General features: G+C 49.3%; 1 protein-coding gene across 4 annotated transcripts in view; it reads left to right on the top strand.

Annotated features, from left to right (window-relative positions):
- Positions 1-17,481, top strand: part of Atx-1 (Ataxin 1) — an 80,004-nt gene that overhangs the window by 26,798 nt on the left and 35,725 nt on the right. The window contains exon 1 of one of the 4 annotated variants that reach the window (XM_050191205.3): positions 4,340-4,488. The exons of the other annotated variants lie outside the window; for them this stretch is intronic. The gene's annotated coding sequence lies outside the window, so the exon portion shown is untranslated. Of the gene's footprint in view, positions 1-4,339; positions 4,489-17,481 lie in introns of those variants that run through there. 4 annotated transcript variants of the gene reach the window in all.

Genomic DNA, 17,481 nt, shown 5'->3' with positions numbered 1-17,481 from the left:
GCGGGAATGGAGAAGTTAGGACGGAGATGACGTAATAATTCTATCACAATTCTATTCCTTTCCGCGCTTCGCCCGAGCGGATTCTTCGCCTGCGTAATCACCACGATTGGTCGGTTGTGAGGGGTAAATTGTAAGAAACGAATAGATTTAAACAAGAGGAATCGCCATATATTATACCGGGCCAGAACTCATCTTACGCCGACTTGCTTGACAACGCAATGCGCTGAGCAGCTGGCTTCCATGCATGGTACAGTCCCAAATGTATACGTGTCGGAGCAGCAATCCAGCCATTGTCACAAACGCGGGCGAACGCAAGAATCATTCTAGTCGATTTAGCCTTCGTTTGGCTTTCTTTTTTTATTATGCTGATGGCATACATGTGTAACGAATCCAGATAACTATCATGCAGGAAGTAAATAGATTGTTGAGGTCCTACGGCGACCCTGCAGGATGCGGTAGCGATTGCCTAAACTCGCCAAAACTACTGTGACAGCTGGCGATTTTCGCTCTCACGGTGCATAGCATATGTTGTATATGTATCGTCTTCGGTCACCGTCAGACCGCACTGCTCGCAATGTACACTACCTCAGTGATCAATGAGATATGGTAATGACCCGTGAATATTAAGCCTGATTTGGGAAATATTAAGTCACGCAAGCTTGCCGCAAAGTCGTGCAGACCACAGAAGTGGCCATTCAAGGACCGAACATGTAAGGCTGTTCAAGGGCAGTATAACTACTCGTAATTGGTTGCCGCCTTGGCTGACCACGGCGCGATTCGCATGGACTCGGGTTAGCCATGATCGAAAAGCCTTGGAAATTTAGTCCGAGGTCAGGGGCCAAATTCAAAGCTTTTCGTTCGTAAATTGTTGGGCCAGTATTAACAAAAGGCGCATACGCTAGCATTGCTCGTATAAGAGAACATTCTAGCCGATCCTGGTGCTGGACGTATTAGGCAGAGCGTCCAGCCAATGGTAAAGACCACTTGCGAACGAAAATCTTTGTGAATCGCATGCGCCCTGTTTCCCATTGGCCGGCCCGGATTCACTTAGGCAGAATGCGTAGTTCGCAGTTCGTGCGAAATACTCTATATAGTGCGAGCGCGTGCTGTGCGGTGCTGGCGCCAGCAATGACTTTGGGCACGCAAGTATTTTGTTGTATTGTGCAAAAACGGCTCAACGGCTTGATCGATGCTTTGAATGAGCGTCCTCGGTAGGCACAGTTGCCATCCGGTGACTATGCGTGAGTGCGAAGTTGCTTCGGACTCTAATTCGGACCAGTTTGCGAATTTTCCTGCAACGTTTGGCAGCTTTTTCCTCCGCAGAAACGGGTGTTGTCCGGACGAAAGTAGAGCCAAAGCTAATGCAAGCGCAAACTGGGTAGATGTGACGGCGTTCTAGCGACATTACTATGCCCGAATTCACAAAGCTTTTCGTTCGTAAGTGCTGTTTAGCGATGGCCGGCTGCCTTCGCTAATGATGTGCTGAACATCGCGATTGCCTGGAACATGCTGAGGCAGTTCTAGCGTAATAACTTTTTGCGCGAATACGGGTACATGACCCGTTCTAAAAAAGTGGAACAGACCCGACGAGTTGGAATTTATATGTAGCGAATCTTTGTGTGAGTGAATACATAGTCGAAACACGAGTGCATGCACGCGCGCGCACACACAAGCGCGGGCTCACAAATTATGCCGAGCCTTTCGTTAAGCGGAGTTGCTTACTACCAGCGAGTACGACAGACGCCTTGAACGCATCAGTTATGGTTTTCAGAGGCAGCATGCGCATACTTACGTAGCGCAATTCGAATCCATTCTATCCGCAAGAAGCGTTTACTTCCTCATGACCGTGCAGCCACGGATGCGAGCTTTCTGGTTCTTTTTTTCCCGCACGGCCGGCGCCGTCGCCGCCGCGGATGCACGGAGGCGAGCGCCATCTGGTGGTGGTGCAAGGAACCCAACGGCGCGCGTGCTCCGCTGTGATTTGTTGGCCTATTCGGCAAGCGAACAGCCAGGCCGCAGCTCCCACGCTCACGAAACCCGGCGAGGTTCGCAAAGAAAAGCTTCGCTTTTAAAAAATTGTCACGCTAGAACCGTTAGCAAGATATGCCATCCAATCGTGAAGTTGGTCATATTATTAGCGAAGGCGGCCGGTCAATGCCTGTAGAGCTTTTACGAATGAAAAGCTATGCGAATTAGGCCCCTGTTACGTATGGCTACAGGACGCTAGCGAGAACTTGACTTCGTGGATGATTGTTTACTTACGGGTGCCTTCTGTTTGTTATGGATTTGGATCGACAGCCTTATGGATAACTTTTATGCTTCTAGCTGCAAATAAACGCTACCTTTCTTCCTTGTGGTTGCTGCAGTTCCCCGTACGTGTTATGATTGGTAGCCGAGTCTCAACATGGCAGATGCGTATGACAGTCTCGTCCAGATACGCCTACTAGGTGTGTCCGATGCAGATGAGCTGCGCGAATCGTTCACATCTGCGGCTGCATTGGACGAATTACGTATGCACGCCACAGTGCGTACACTGAAATTTACCGTTTTGTACTGGCGCCGGATTCAAGGGCGGTATTCGCTAAACGAACTTTCGAACAAATTTTGGTGTAAGAAAAATCTCAAATCTCAAAAATCTCAAATCACAAAGCTAAAACGCTGTTCGTATAAGATCAGCAAGATTGCGATGCCCGCCGCTGCAAAGACGAGTGCTGTAGTCGAAAACAAGGCGTGTATGTAATGGTAGCACAGGCGCGAACTTCAGTACTTGCTCCCATAGTAAGCGTCAGTCGATTCGCAAAACCTAAACAGCCATCGCAGCTGCCGACGTAAGAAAAGATTTCTGCGATGTGGGTTTAGCAGTCTTACGAACATAATTACGTCTATCAGCGCGACTCGAGCTGACGCGGATAAGCGTTGGAACGCGCTGTTGTGGCTGATTGGCCAGTGCCCAATCTGCCGCAACAGCGCTCTTATTTGCCATCGCAAAGTGCTTTGAGCAGTTTAGTGCATAATTGTATTGCGCGTGCGCTGCTGTGGAAGGCAGTAACATTAATACTGTGCTGCGAACTTCTTAATGTCTGATAGGCTGTGTTTCTTTATGCGCGCAATATAGCCTGACTTTTCATACTCGTCACGACATGTGGTAACAAATGGAAATGTAGTGGTTGTCCCTGACAGCCGTCAAGTTTCTCACTGATGTGTCTTGCCAACTTTTATCGTTTTATTCCCCCCTTGTTCTGTTGTGCAATTTGCTGTCGTCTTATAGCCTGTTAGCATCGGCCTTGTATTGGTCATAGTTTCAATTCAGCACTACGGTGTGAGCGCACGTATGCGTACGACTGACGACAATCCTGTCTATGATGTGAAGCGGGACGTCAATACAATGACATAAAAAAAATGCCGAATAAAATCAGGCACTACCATTGATCGATACGAAAATCATGTGGACTGCTCGAACAAGCGCGATCACCTCACGAACGGAGCGAATAATTGTCGCTTGTGTACAACACACACACACACGCACGCACACGCACGCACACACACATTGCCGGAAGGGCATAACGGGTAATGTCGGTGTTCTGCAATAAGTGGGGAACTGGACATTCGCACTCCGCGCTTCGGATATTCTGAGAAGCTCGTAGGAAATTATAATTCACAAGTATTCTCGAAACCTCATCTCACTAGCACATACGTAACGTAACACACAGCAAGCATCGCGCCCTCTATATTCTTTATCGCTGCGTGCGAGACAAAGCAGTGACACTATTGCTTTTAAAACGCGTTAACTGTAATATAAAAATTAGAGCGACATCGAAACCAAGGATGTTATGTTATAGCAGCGTCTTTTGATCTCGAGCCAATATATCTAAAAAAAAATATATTGATGGGCCGGTTTCGTGTACTGTTAGCGTACGCCCCCCTAGTGCGCTGCTGCGAAAACTGCTGTCGTGAAGCGCCTCGGCGTAGATCGTATCGGAAGGGCTGACGTTCTACGCAAGCCAGCAGCGTACGCGGCTGGTTGAGCGACCGGGCGTCACCCACAGCAGGGGCCCCGCAAACTTCGCTGGGACGCTCGCGCGGCGCCCGTGCGCACTGCGCGCGCGCGTGTTGGCGGCGGCACGCACGCACAGTTTTCGCTCACGTGCCTGCGTGCTGCACGCGAGGGAAAGCGCGCGGAGAAAAAGGCCAAGTGTCAACGAACGTTGGTCGAGGGAGCGTGCGGTCAGCCGGCTCAGGGCGAGGGGGCTGCCCGGGGACTGGCACCCCTCTCCCGTGACCTTGGCGGCACGTGGGGGCGCTGGCGCCGGCCCCATCCTCCGCTAGAGCCCCGCTCTGCCGGCAGCGGCGCTGGTGATGGCTGTTGCGGCGCCGCCGCTCGTGCTGCTGCCCGGGCCTCGCCGGTGAATCGCGCACATGCAGACGAGTCGGCGGCCGGCGCTTCGCTGGATACAGCCGTGCGTCGCGGCTCTTCGCCCAAACAGCCAGGTGAGCACACACTGCACGACACGCGAGCCGTTGCTGCAGTGCGGCTGGCGACGCGTCAGCAGCGGCCGCGCGCCTTTCTTTAACCGGCGCGACCGAAAGCACCTTGGCGCTGACGTCACTGCGCGACGAGCCAAAAATAACGGCCGATCGGGCACGACATTGGCGCTGCTCCTCGAGCTTCAAGCGCATTTTCTTGGCCGGCGGTGCGGATAGGCGGTTCGGCTAATAGCAGCGCATCTACGCGCAACAGGTCCTGGTCGACGGCGCGAACTGCCTTGCGGTGCATGTTGCTTCGCTACCATCCACTTGGAAGGACTCCGACGGCCCTCGTTTCGCTGTGCGCACATGTTGCAATGCTTTCGCCGCCTGCTTTGTTGCCGACGTAGTAGGTCCGTATGCGCCGTGTGCGATTGATGGACTGTCAGTAATGTTGTCGCGATGTGCGAAAGAGCGCATTTGATTTGTGTGCAAGCTGTCGCTCCATCGCGTGTTTCTGTGGCAATGCTAATACTGACCTTTTACACCTGCGATTTGCACTGTCTACTGTGCTGCTTGCAATGAAGCTGTACGCGGTATGGTTCTCGAGCGCTTCGTGCTGTTTCTAACTTCTCGTGCTTGCTCTTATATTTCCCAGTCTGCATTACTTTAAAAAAAGGATAGAGATTTGGGAGAGAAGGCGAAGTGAGTGAGGGGAGTCGCGCGAGCGAAGCGCTCGCAGCTTTCCGCGTGGTGACTACTGGAAGCGCTGTGCAAAACCGGTACTGGTAACGCCACCGCGATCCCTTGTGTTTTCCCCTGACGCGCTACCCTCTGGCTTGCTGCGCGCCCTTGCAATTTCTTACACATCTTGCTAAGATGTGTGTCGCTTGCTGTGACTGGCATTATTTTGTTTGTGTGTGCGTGCGGCACGCTTCCGCCCGCGGCCTACACTCCGGCCTCGTGGTCTCCTCAGTGCTGCAGACGTCACCGGGGCTGCCCGCCGTGACGCGCGTCGCAAAGCGGCAACCAAGGCCTTGCGAAGACGGCGAGCGCCGCAACAAGAACAAGACGCGCTCCGTGACCAGAAAGAAAGCGAATCATTGCAGTCAATCACTTATCTATAATAAGCATGCTTATTGTTAAAAAGGAAACAAATCGCAGATGTCTCGGTGCGCCGCTAGCGCGCGTGTGCCGACTGCGGCGGGTGACGCGAGCGAGCCACATGCTGAGAGACTTTGAGTGAACGGTGTGCGCAGTATCCTCCTTTCGGGTACTCCCCACCCAAACAGAAGTGTAAGAAAAAAAAAAAAACATTTTGCTTCTTTAGCCTTTGGGGGAGAAACTGGTGTCTGCGACAGCTGCAGTGGGCTGTTCACACCCCACGTGTAACCGCCTCCGCGCTGAATGTTAGAGACATCCAAACGTCATGACCGTGGGCTGCAAAGAATACCGATGTGGTTACGCTACTTAACGCATTGCGTGTGTGTGCGGAACGTGCGTTTATCGCTGATTGTCACAAGATGCGTTTCTGTTCTTCCTTTGTAGGCAACTGGGGCACCTCATCGAATGTGCATCTCGTTCCCGTGTTACCCTCCCATGATTTCTTAAAATATCCCGAATGAGAGGAGAACGACGTTTCGCAAATAACAGAACAGTAAAATTCTCTAGGTCCTCAACTCTCCTTCTTCTTTTTTTTTTTTTATTGAAGTGAATGTTAGGAGAGGTTGGCGCCTTTATGTGGTGGCACCGGCTACTCCTTGTCACTTGGCAGACGAAACAAATTTACGCAAAAAGGGCCTTTCGTGAGAACAAGACCTGGGTGCGGTTGAGCAATGTATGTGCATTATGGCCGCAGAAAGAAAGAACAAGGAAAGACACCTCTGGCATTCTGATCAGTCTTCGAGAAGGACGCGATTATCGTCTGTGCTTTCACACCGCTTTTATTTAACCAGTGTACACAATACGAAAAATTGTCTACAGTGGCGGGTGTTTATTTCATAAGCAAGTATACTATTGTGCTATCGAACAAGCTATCGGTAAAGGTGCCTTACTGGGCTAATTGACAGGCAAACAGTCGTGATCTAACGGCGCAAAAGGACACAAGCACTATACAAACGCTCAGTGTGTTTGCCTCGTCACTGCCTGCGACCCAGCATATTTTCTTTCGCAGTTCTGTCATTAACGACATCCATATTCGCCGTTCCTCGCAGTAGCTCTTTTCGCAGCGACAGTCGCGCGCTGTGCTGAAGTCGAAGGAGAAGAACACCCACAGTCATTGCTACATGTGCTTACCGTGCAACACGCTGTATATGTTGACCGATTGTTTGCATCGCTCGAATATCGCCGCTGCTTAATAACTTCCGCGAGTCTGGCGCTGCTGTGGAGCTTACCTGAAAGAATGGAACACTTTTGCGAAGCGTTACCGCTTCTCTCTTATAGCGTCAGCACCTCGGCCAGATTCCGCTCGCTTCTGCGTGGCGCAGATTAACCAGCGCGCGCACAATTTGACACACGGGAGCGACGTTAATGGTCGCTTAAAGCGAAATCCAGGGTGATCTAATGTAGCGGACCCGAATCACCGTTAACGGATTCCCGGGCTCTGCTGTCGTTGGAATCGCACCACCGTTGCCGATGGGCGTCTTAGCGTACCGGTTGTCCGCATACTGTACGAAGACCTGCAGTGCTGTCGACAATCAAAACTGTAGCAACGTCGGCAAAACCTTTTTGCGCTACCCCACAACAGAGCTGAGTAAATGGCACTGGGAAGTAATTGAACTCTTGGAGTAACATGGAAAGGTTGTACTAGAGAGGACAACATTTGTGACCGTGCGCGGGCAATGCTGCGGGCTCGGTTGTTGTAGCACGTGCATCAGAAGCAAGTAATTTAGACCACTTTTGTATCGCTTTCAGTTTCGGTTTCGCCGCTTACAGCGCCACCGTGGCTGAACTGGGAAGTATCAAGGGTATTTTTTTTTAAATTTTTTTTCCCATGTTACAGATTCTCCTAAGCAAAACAAATTAGTAGGTGACCGTGACAAGCTTATTACGTAAGACAGTTTCGCATAGCTTGAGCCAGAGAGGAACACACATTAAGCGTCTTTTTTTGTGATGTGTTTCCATGGTGATATATAGGGTCGTTCAACATTTCTGGGCAGTTTGCAAAGAACATGGGTGTTTGCTTCATCGCGCAAAACTTCCAGGCCAAAGCAGAGAAAGCGTTGCACCAATTACTTGCGCGCACCTCGAGAATAGTGGCGAGTTTATGGCGAATAGGTCGACGCCTGGGGCCCAATTATTATTATTATTATTTTCTTTAGTGCTCTTTGCCATTGGCAGGCCGCCTTCCCTATCGATAATATGTGCGGCATCGTGATTGACTGGCAGTTAGCTGCTAATCTTACGAGCAGTTCTGACGTAACAGCTTTCTTTGTGAATTCCGGCACCGTAGTTAAGCCTAATTTGGAACTTTTTTTGAATTCTTCTTTTCTTCAAGCTGTCTCGAAACACTTGCATCTCATTGCTCGCGATAACAGAGCGCGCGCGAGCGACGACGAGGTTGACGTGCTCCGAACTCGTACAGTTTCTATAAATGCTTGAGTCCTCTTTCGAGGAAGTCATTTGTACACGGCGGGAGAGACAAAAGCGGTATCATTTCTTCACGAAGAAATTGGTTATAAGAGCTATTACGGTCAGTGCTAAACCGCGTGTCTGCGAAACCTTGGGCCCGCATTCACAAAGCAGTTCGTATGCGATGGCGCGGTTCGTAAGAACGAGCGCATTATTAACGAAGGCGGCCAGCCTACGATTAACGGTTCTTGCGAACGGAAAACTATCGTGAATTAGGTCCATTAAATGCTAACAAGTAGGAAAAAAAGAATAAATTCTTATACTGGCTCAAAACCGGGCCTAGCGTAACCTTAAAGTCGTTTAAAAAATATAATAATAATAATAATAAATACAGCCGCCAGCTCAAAATAACCGTTCTCGCTCAGGACCACAGAAAACTGCTAGCATAAGCGGATAGATCGCATGTTATTACCCGACTTCTGAATAGCCGGCTGTTCGGAACCCACACTGAACAAGTGCGATACCTCCAGCCGTTGTTCTTTTGCACTGAAGAGCCGTTCTGCTGTCATTATCTGACCGACAATCTTCGGAGGCTTCGCTGCAAAACCCAGGAACTTCCCTTGACATCAACGCGCGCACATTTTCTGCGAGGAATAGCAAAATACAGCAATATGAAACCGTGTATATAGTCTAAATGCTGGAATATGTCGCACAATGACAAATAACTGCTCTTTTTGTTTGTTTGCGATGACCTACCGTCTAAGAAGGGCTTCCAGTTATGTTGTTGGCATATCCTTCAGTGCGTTGAGAGCCCCAGTTCGGTTTGCGTACAGCCCCTATCAAATATATATATATATATATATCGTAAACATTTCTGTGAATATGTACCTGGGGCCCGTATTCACAAAAAGATATGCGCTGCAATTGCTCGCAAGAAAAAAAAAAACATGAAAGCTATAGCGTTAGAATTGTTCGGAAGAAGAAGAAAAAATCCAGCCAATCTCTTGATGTTGGTCACATTATTAGTTAAGGTGCCGGGCGAATGGCGTAGAGCACTTACGAACGAAAAAACTTGGTGATTTCGGCACCGGATGAATAGGAACGAAGGAAACGTGGTTCCTCGCATGCCACTCTGCAGGGGAAAAAAGAAGTCTTTATCACACATCGCGCCATTAACGCACGCGGAAGTTACAAAAGTTAATGAGCTTCATCATTCATTCATTTAGTAGTACAAGATCGATGTATATCATGGGTGTATGTATCGATCGGAACGGAAACTTGGTGTTAATTTACCCAAGTGCCTGCAGAGTAAATTATGTTGAAAGTCGGGATGCAAATCGTACGAGAGTGCTCTCCCGCTCCGGAAACGCGCTTTTGTGTGAAGTGGACGAGTATGGTATTTCGAAGAGGGCGAATTCGGGGCGGAGGTGTCGGCTGGCTATGCGTATGTATATACGAAGCGTGCGCGATTCCCGATAACAGACGTCACTTTTTTTTTTGTTCGCTCGATAAAGGTCGTCGCTTAGTTTTGCTGCTTCCAGAGAACATTGACCGACCGCGATTAGGGGCGACGAGCACACCTTGTTGTCGACAGATTGCGGAGCGCCCCCCTCGCGCGCGCGCCACGTTAAATTTGTGTTCCGGGCATTCGGCACTGCCAGTTGGCGAGTGACGACGCCGGGTACACGAGCGCGCGAATAACTTCGTACTTTTATGAACCCTCGCCATCTGAGACCGCGCGTTTCGTCGATCAGCTTTGTTTGCTTCTGCGCCTCCATTAACAGCGTTCGCGGCCGCAAGCTGCTATACATGCTCGCTCGCTTAGTTAGTATGCAGGTATCCGTAGTTTCTTGCGAATATACCCGGCCCGTGGATTAACTTGTCAGTTGAAAGGGGCGGAGGCGCGTGGCATTGGAGTTCCAACCTGAGAAGCTTTGTACGCTCGAATACTAATTACCCGTGTGCTTTCCTTGTTGCCGAGCCGTAGCATTTTAAGCACCGACCGTAGTATTTTAAGTGCGTCTCACAGATTGCGACCTGAAACACATGCGTCTGTTGCAGCGGTTAAATTCAAATGCGTCAGAGTGCGGCCTCAAACTTCTTTGATGTTGTTAGGCTAGGGGACCTTCTGTGAAATAAGACGACTGCCCTTCCTCGGCATATGAGTCGGAGCCTCTGTTGACCGTCAGTGTACAGTGCGCAGGATATGGGGTCCGTATTCGAAAACAAAAACAAAAAAAAAAAACGCTCTTACGCTAGGATTGTTCGTAAGAGCAAATGCCAGCCAATCCTGACGCTAGACATCATTATTAGCCAAAGTAGCCAGTGGCCCAATGGCAGAAAGCGCTTACGAACAAAACGCTTAGTGAAATCGGCCCCGATGATGCTGTGGACCTGCTCCATTCCGAACCGCAGCCCCTGACACACGGGCGCTCCAAAGGCCTTTGGACTATAGGCGACATCTACTGCAAAGGATGTTCACGCGTGACGACAAAGGGGTGTCTCCTTTTCGATGAAGGTCTCTTGCTGAAGGCGAGATAGGCGAACTCCTTTGTTGGCCTAAAGGGGTAACCTCGGGCACAGGTCTTCAACAACACTAAACTTAGCGAAACACAATGGCACCTTATTAATAATTTTACTGCTTGCAAAAACGATTTTATAGCTAGTAGTGATGCAGTTTGACCAGATTAACTTTTAAAAAAAAATATTTTGCCTGCTTTGTTTGCCTATCGTTTTGCCTATCGTTTAAAGAAGCAGCACCGTGTGCTTCGCTGCGTTGCTTATTGAAAACATATGAAGGAGACGGCGCCGTACCTCGTCACAGCGGCGAAACTCATTTTGGTAAGGAGTACGTCAGCATAAAAGAAAGATCTTTACTTCAAGAGACTTCAGTTCGCCCGTGTGTCAGGGGTATAAGCTCGTAGCCAGAGGTGTACTGCAGTGTCCCCCGAAACCGTGCTTTGAGCTGCACCTATATATTCCAGGTGGCTGATAGCCACTGTTGTCGATATACTTTTGCTACTTTCGACTTTAGTACAGGGACTTCGATTGCTCGGGTCTTTGTAACCCAGTGGAAACCTGTTGAATGCTCTTGTTGGTACGAAAGTCGTGCGATGATTGGATGGTTCTTGCGTAGATATTCGCTCAATACGGTTTGCTCATGATGCGTAAAACTCATCTACGTAAAATCATGGTGAACGTTTAACACTACGAACGGACGAAGGACAGGACGCACTTTTAGCGCCCGCGATAAACAGCGGCGCTAACTTTCCACCACTCTGGATTTCTCAAATGCATGAAATATATGTCCTACATCGGGCGTACGAAAATAAAGAACCAGAAGACACAACAATCACACACACTCGGTCGTCGCATAATTACGACGGTTTTCTTCTTCTTTTTCTATGTTTGCGTCATGGGGGCGCCATGCTCACACATGCCTCGTTCAATTTTGCTACTTCAGCGATAATTATTATTGTCATATTCTAAAAAAAAAAAAAAGCGGCATAGCACGACCGTGCTGTCGAGTCGCGCGCACCGACAATCACGGCAAATGTATGCATACCCAAACGGCCGGAAGTGACCTTGGTGACGTTTTGTTAATTCTCTTTTAACGTGTACGTAAGAACCATTCGGTCCGTCGTATGACTGCCGAGCCAACAGTCGTATCCAACGGATTTGCAACTTGTTTCCACCGCGTCCCAACAGGTTCCAACAGCCTATGCCAGTGTTTGCAGACCCGTAGCCAGCCGCGTGCCTCCTCGCCCCTTGCTTGTTCGCCGCGATGAACGTGCCCAGCCAGTTGACGCTTGGGTGTAAAAGCGCGCGCGCAGCCGTTTGTCGCGGCCCTCCGTGCACCGTCGCAGGCGCGATGGCGGCTCCCGACGGGAAGCCACGCCGCGTGTGGCGGCAGGAAAGGTCGCGTTTGCGTCAGCCCTCGGATTTGTGCGCGCTCGGGCAGAGGACGAGTGAAAGCGCGCACCGTATGCTTGCAACAATGCTGCCGTCGCCTGCCAGCTTGTGCCCCCCCCCCCCCCCCCCCCCATGCTCACCGTTACCCTTTTCCATATATATATCTGTCATGCACGTGCGCACAGTACAGGAGGCCTCGTTCGAGTACGCGGAAATACGCTGAACACTGCGGCACACGGGCATCGTCGTAGATTGAAACAACGCGCGCCGCCGTTGTGGCGTGCATCAGTCATACCTGAACGAGGGACGCGTTTGCACCTATCAACTGTCCTCCTCTGAAGTCTCCCGAACTAGCGCTCAAGACATACAAGGCTCGTGTAAGAAGAGGTGCCGGCCGATCGCGTTGGCGAACGTAATATTAGCGAGGGTGGCCAGGCCAATGACAAGTAGCCCTTATGAACGAAACGCTTTGTGAATTCGATGCCGGGTGTCTTTTTCGGCAACTTTCGTCCTCGGGTGTCATGTACAGGTTCGTGCACTCGTAGAGGAAACCATTTCTTAATGTATCGTAAATAAATTTACTGTTATTCATTCCGATATGACTTAAGAGGAATCTTTAGCTCCGGCCCCGACGCGGCCTATTCAAATACATGTAAAACGCAAAAAAGATTTTCTGAGGTAACCCCTGGACCGATTTTAGTGAAGTTTGTTGTATTTAAGTGAGAAATTTAAATTGTAGTGACTGCCGGAAGCGGAATTTCGATTTAGCTCCTGAACTTCGCTAAAAAAATTTTCAAAAATTCAAGTTAGAAAAAAAAAAAAAATAGAAGCACCAAGTTTACAAATTAATAGCTCTGCATCAAGGACAGATATCACGGTTCTGTAAAACGGTCATCCATTAGATCATTGAAAGCGGACAAATTCAATATGTCATTTTATATCTTACGTGAATTTGTTACGTTGTGTACTAGGGATCTGCAAAATTTCTCTTTCCGTATTACCATTTCTTTTTCGGATTCATGTGTAACATATCTATTTTGTCTGTTTAGATGTACTATCAGATGCAATACATAGAATTGTGATATCATTTTTCATTGCCGAGTTAGAGTTGTAAACTTGATAGTTTCGTTTTCTGAAAATTTGCGATTTTTGCCAATTTTTAGGAAAAAGCTTACGACTTAAATAGAAAATTCGAAACCAACAGTGACTAGATTTTAGGTTTTTCCTTTTAAATGCAACAAACCTCGCCAAATTTCGTGCTGTGGTTGCCGAGAAAAACGAATTCTCCTTTTACATGTATTAAGATAGGGGCACCCGAGCTAAAGCTTCCTCATAAGCATTTTTTTCTTTTGTGGAAAAGGTGCCACAATGGCGCCTAAAGCAGATGCCTGCTACCGAAATCTTATGTTGCAAACCGTATTGAAAAACTTGAGCTGCTATGAGCGCTTTAAATTTTAACGCAGTAGTTCATGTAAGCGGGCGTGGCCATGTACAGTCTCGTCTACATAAGTTTAGCATAGTCACCACCTCATAATGCTATAATGGCCCTGCCACCCGCCGTGGTTGCTTAGTGGCTATGGTGCTAAGCACGAGGTGGCGGGATCAAATCCCGGCCGCAGCGGCCCCATTTCGATGGGGCGAAATGTAAAAACACTCGTGTACTTCGATTTAGGTGCACGTTAAAGGGACACTAAAGTGAAAAATGATTTCTTCTGCATCAGTAAATTACCTTTCTACAACACCAAAAACACCACTCTTACAACGATAAGACGTTTGGTAAGCCAGAAAAAGCGCAAGAACGAAATACGGGTGGCGACGCCTACTTAAGTTCCCGCTCTAGGGGGCTGTGACGTCATGGATTTTTATGGCATCTTCTAGGGCCTACCAATTATATATAGCGGTACAGATTGACTACATTGTGTTCTAAAGGAACCAAATATTAAACATGGCAAGTTTCGGGAAACATTACTCAGCCAAAGCGGCCCAAATGCGAAAACGTACTTTGGAATCCTTGACGTCACGCTGACGTACGGGCGCTGGGGTTTCGGCGCGAAATTCAAATACTGGTACTTGGACCTTCACTTTCTCATCTAATAATCAAACAATTTTTTTTTTAAATGACTGCCTGCAGGGTTCTGAAACAATTCTTCATTAGTCTATAAACTGATTTATTGTTTCACTTTAGTGTTCCTTTAAACAACTCCAGGTGGCCAAAATTAATCCGGAGTCCCCCACTACAGCGTGCCTCGTAATCAGAACGCGGTTTTGGCACGTAAAACCGCATAATTTAATTTAATTTAAATATAGTGCCCCTCCCATACTAAAGGTGCTGGTGCGTGCTGCTTATACAAAGCAGGTTTACCGATAATATGACGCCGCCGCCGCCAGCTGCTAACTTCCTGCGTTGCCTTGTCGATTGAAATACCACAATGCGCTTAGCACAGCTTAGTCCAACGGCGCCGCAAGCCTGTTGACTATCAATTAGGGAGCCATGAACTGTGACAAGGCTCTTAATATACACAGAAGCTGACGCATTTAATCGCAACGAGGTCCTTGATCAGGACGCTATATATAGAGTGGCTAGTTGTGTTGACTGGCGTTGAGTCAATATTCCGCGGAAACACTGAGTCAGGGGGACTGTCCGTTAGCAACACCGCCTTCCGACTTATCGAAACGGGCAGCGCGAGCCGATTGGATGTGTCGTTTACGGCAGTTTGGATGCAGTGCCCTTGTATGTTTTTGAAAATAACTGTTCTGAAACTTCTTACAGCCGCGGAAGAGAAAGTCTGGTAAAAGAAGAAGAACGCATCTGCGGGTTTGCATGCAAGTTTATTTTCTATGTATGTTTAGAAATGAGTGAGCAACTTCGGTCCGCGTTGTCGAAATGAAAGCGAGGGTCCATGTAACAAAAGATGGTTCTTACTCTAGAACCTTTCCTATAAGAGAAGGCGCCAGTCAACAGAACAGCTCGGATGTGAACGAAAAGCTTTGTGAATTCAATCCCAGTTTCACTGGAGGAAGCGCAGTAATTTTTGTTGGTACCAATCGATAACTGAATCAGGGTTCCCAAGGTTGAGTTAGGGATATATTGTTTTATTCATTGGTTAGGCCGCTTTCGCTGATATGGTCGCTGTCACGATTGGTTGACGAACCGCTGCGCCTATAAGTAGCGTAAGTATGCTTACAGAATACGGTTCCAGGGGGGCTTGTAGCGCTTCGTGACGTAACTGTTTCCTCATTGGCTGGTGTCCAGCCAGTCCCAGCAAGCAGTCGTCGTGACATCCTGCCTCCGCAAGCCGGCCAGTCGCCATTCACCTGCCTGCTCAGGCCCTGCTGGGGCGGTGTACATATTTGCCGTCCCGTCACTGAAGCTGGATTGACACGACGAGACGGATCGCTTAATCAGTCCACAAACGAGTGTGACTGGCTGAGCTGCAAGGAATCGCACCGCAAGCTGCTGGTCAGCGGCTTCTTTGTTTGAGGCGTGATTCGGCGGCGCTGGGCCACGTTATTTGCGCGTCCGCCGGTTGAACTGGCAATCCGGCCCGTCGTGTGAATCAAGCTTAACGAGCAACGGCGACAGGGTTGTTATGTACGGGGTTTTCGGGTAACACGGGAATTGTTTCCTGAAAAACCGACGTTCTTCGGAGGAGCGTTAAGGGCCGTTTATAGTCCGACGTAACGCCCGCGCGCGCGCGCGCACGCTACGTCACGTCGGCGAAAACGACCCCTCTATAGTCGGGCTCACCGGCGCAGCCAATGTAACCGGCGGCTTCCAACGCGCCCCGACGGGCCCGGCGTCGATATGGCTCCTGAGCAATTCGCGCGTCGAGGTCGGCGGAACTCTGGCACCACAATGCATTGCGCGCGAAGAAAAAGGCGCCAACCCAACTCCGCAGACGGCTTTTGCGGACGGCGCGCGACTTGGCGAACCTTCTGCGCATGCTCCGAAGATAGCAGCCTACGGCGCGCGCGTTGAAGTATAGAGGGGATGGCATCTCGGCTGGCGCAGCGCAACCGACGTAGCGTGACTGACCGCGAACGACGCTCGCCCACGCGCCGATAACGTCGGACTATAAACGTGCCTTTAGTGTATAGCCTCCGTGCGCTACAGAACTATAGCTCGACGACGCGTTGCCTCGTTACGTTTGCATTGTCTCAGTGGAGCAGCAGCACGCGCATCGGCTGCCATGTGATAAGTGATTCACCTCCGTGCTCGCTAATTTCGCAGCTGCGCCGCTTCAACTGTGCTGTCCAACGACTGCGATAGTACCGTCTGTCGTTGTACCTACCGAGCGTTTGCCGACAACGTTTCTGAACAGGATATTGAACGTAGCGAAAAGAGCACCTACTTGCCGCGTAATCTAAGGTTTGGCCGGAGTCTTATCGTTTCTTATCGTTCCTGCTGAGTGGCTGATCCCGACGAAAGCGTGGGGAGCGGCGATGTCGGTTTTCTGGTAGCCTATGATGAAGGGCAAAAAAAAAAAAATGAAAATGAAAAGAATCATTGCAAAATACTGCCCAGGAGCCATTTTTTTTTTAACGATTGATTGCTCGGTACGTAACACCGCCATTTCAAGGCGTGCACGCAGTATAAGCAGGAACAAACTTTTCTCCCTCCCATTGAGGGTTGGGGAGTGTAAACTAAGCGTACGTAAACGCTGCAAAGTATAAAACAGTTGCTGGGTGGCCCTGACAAAGACAAGTGCCCTCTTTTAAACGTCGGCTTCCTCCAGCGACATTCCTAGTTTGACCGCTGTTAATCACCCTAAACAGAGAGAAAGAACGAAATAATGAAGGGGAGGCAGGGAGGTTAGCCAGGCTGAGCTCAAGTATGCACGTATGTGTCTGTCACCCAAAGCAAGATTGCGTTGTGGCGTTAGACCCATGCATGCGACTCGTTGCCGCTCTCGTCGAAGTGCGTCAAAAGACGTATACTGTAGCGCGTTTTGACAGCCGGACGTAAGGTGTCCCGTCAAGCTGTACAACCTAGGGAGTGCTATACTCACGGTCAACTTTCTGTGGCTATGAAGGGAAAGCTACGGAGGCAAAGCGCGCACAAGTGAGAGCGCTTCTGAAAAGAGTCCCGCGTTTTATACCACGTTAGTTTAGGCTGGTGAAGAGAAAACATAAACGCTTATTCTCAAGTTTAATAAGACAGAACACACCACTGAGTGTAAATGTTTCGTTATTTGGCGGCTTTTCCCATTCGCGTCTGAGTATAAACGCGAAACCGTCGCACGTGGAAGCTGCATCGATTCGGCGTTTGTTCGGAGCAACCAAAAAGCACTGTCAAACGCTGCCGGACTATTTGGCGCAGTAACACATGTGCAGCAGCCACGCGCCCGTAGCTTTCCTTTCGAAAGTAGCCACAGAAAGTTGTCCGCGAGTATATCTGTGTGCGAACTACACGCGCATGGCCCACAGAGCTTGTTTTGGAAAGTGCGGGCGGCAGCGTATTGACCTCACACGTTGACCTGCGTTTTCATTCGAGCCTTACAGGTATGTGCCGGTATCCTGTATTAGCATATGTGC

This window comes from Dermacentor andersoni, chromosome 1 (genome assembly GCF_023375885.2).
Source record: "Dermacentor andersoni chromosome 1, qqDerAnde1_hic_scaffold, whole genome shotgun sequence".
NCBI classification, from domain to species: Eukaryota; Metazoa; Arthropoda; class Arachnida; order Ixodida; family Ixodidae; genus Dermacentor; species Dermacentor andersoni.
The sequence above is the reverse complement of the archived record's forward strand: the minus strand, read 5'-3'. Positions and strand labels throughout refer to the sequence as shown.